This window comes from Hippocampus comes, unplaced genomic scaffold (assembly GCF_001891065.2).
Source record: "Hippocampus comes isolate QL1 unplaced genomic scaffold, H_comes_QL1_v1.1 scaffold160, whole genome shotgun sequence".
Classification (NCBI taxonomy): domain Eukaryota; kingdom Metazoa; phylum Chordata; class Actinopteri; order Syngnathiformes; family Syngnathidae; genus Hippocampus; species Hippocampus comes.
In genome coordinates this window covers 7476-9680 of record NW_017805827.1, presented here as the reverse complement: position 1 = coordinate 9680, position 2205 = coordinate 7476, and positions in this window count along the sequence as shown.

Genomic DNA, 2205 nt, shown 5'->3' with positions numbered 1-2205 from the left:
TCCACCCTTTTCCGACTGAGGACCATTGTTTCAGATTTGGAGGTGCTGATTTTCATCCCAACCGCTTCACACTCGGCTGCGAAACGCTCCAGTGAGTGTAGGAGAGCCCTGCTTGAAGGAGCCAACAGTACCACATCATCTGCAAAAAGAGATGCAATACTGAGGCCACCAAAACGGAGCCCCTCAACGCTTCGGCTGTACCTAGAAATTCTGTCCATAAAGGTTATGAACAGAATCGGCGACAAAGGGTCGGGCTCGGGCTCGGGCTCGGCCCGATCTTACCTCTAGCTGCTGCCCAGCTCACACTGCACCCGAGCACCCTTTGGCCCCTCCTATGGGTGGTGAGCCCATGAGAAGGGGGACCCACGTTGTCTCTTCGGGCGAAGCCCGGCCGGGCCCCACGGGTGTAGGACCGACCACCAGGCGCTCGCCAACGAGCCCCACCTCCAGGCCTGGCTCTAGAGGGCAAGGGAAACTGAAGTCCATTTGTATTATTCATCATAAGGGGTCTTTTGAGCCGGCTTTGTCTGGTCCCTCACCGAGGACCTGTTTGCCATGGGTGACCCTGCCAGGGGCACAAAGCCCCGGACTACTTAGCTCCTAGGATCATTGGGACACACAAAGCCCTCCACCACGGTAAGGTGACGGATGTGGTGATCTTTCATGTTACTGTTATTTTCCCCACCGCTGACATGTTTGCCTGATCTTCACATTCATGATAACTAATCCCCTCGAAAATATGAGTCAGCTCCAGAGGTGATTGCTCGAAGACTGCAAGGGAAGCTCAGCTTCCGCTATAATGTCAAAAAATAAGTGATCAAATATATGGGTGTACATAAGATTGTGTGTACATGTCATTGACTGAATATGCGCGACAACACACCCAACTTTTGTTCCAAATCAGCTTCTTATTACTGGTTACGATGCCACTCTCTTCTCATTAATTCCTGCAGCTTCACTGTGCTTTAAACTGTGCGGACGCTGAGCATCGACAGCGCCGACGCTGGGCGTCAAGAGACTTCAGAGCCTGTTGTCCCAATGCATTGAAACGAGACGAGTCATTGGATAAATGCTGGTTTTGTCCGGCCCATCGGACATTCAGCGTCTCTGGGAGTCGATGGACAGTGGGCGTTGTTGGGCTGGCCCGGACGCTCAGATTTTCTGTATCATAATTGGATGATCTGTCTGAGGCTGAATCTTTTTTATTGACAGGGAAATGACCCAATCACCGATCTTTTGGTGTATGCAACCGTGAGAGCATTTTTCAATTCTCATTATTTTCTGTGTTGAACAGGAGACTTCTAATCATCTTTGCGACAGTCTCTTTGTTGATAACGACTAGCGACAAATTAATCTTTTATTTTTGGCGCGCTTTATTGAACACAGATAATTTTCTTGAAAAGGAACTGAGAGTAGAATTCATGCATAAATAAACGGACACATTTTATGACGTCGGCCGAAATTGAGCTTCCCCTCCTTGACAAACCAGCATCCGCCACTCTGTCATCTCCGAGCCAGTGTCACATTGAAAAAAAAAATTCTGGAAAACTTGGCAAAAATGTCCAAAAATGGACGCTACAGCTTCGTGTTTGCTTTCAAAACTTAGCTTGTAGCAGACGTGCACATTTTCAGCATGACGTCTCTGATCCACTGGTAAAAGGACACTTTGATCCTCTCCTCTTTCGTCTATAATTGCTTCAGACAACAAAGTGTATGTAGGAAAGTGGTGACGATTGCACAACTGTCTGTGTCCTATGTGTTGTGTTATTTTTGTTATTTTGACTTCAAGATGGCGCCGCGAGAGTGGCTGCCTTTCCAGCAGCTCCTATATTTTGTTGTTCTACTTCTTCCTTTCATAACTTTGCTGCTGTGAATTGGGAATTTCTCCATTGCGAGACTAATAAAGGTTTTCTTATTTTATCTTATCTAAACTGTATTTAAGAGGTTTATTCGGCCATTTCGTCCAACTTGCCAGTACCCCAAAGTGGCTCAGGCAACAAAGGACCCTCATTTCTTGCAGCTCTAGTACAGACGACCCCCCCCCCCCACACACACATCCCTCCAAGTAAATACTTGAAGAAAAAAAACTTCATTATTCACCCAAGCAAATATTCTTCCGCGGCTTTATTAGTGATCACTTATAACAGAGGTTGGCAGCATTGAGCAGTCATGTTCGAATCGACTCAAGGAAGCGGCCGTCAGCTG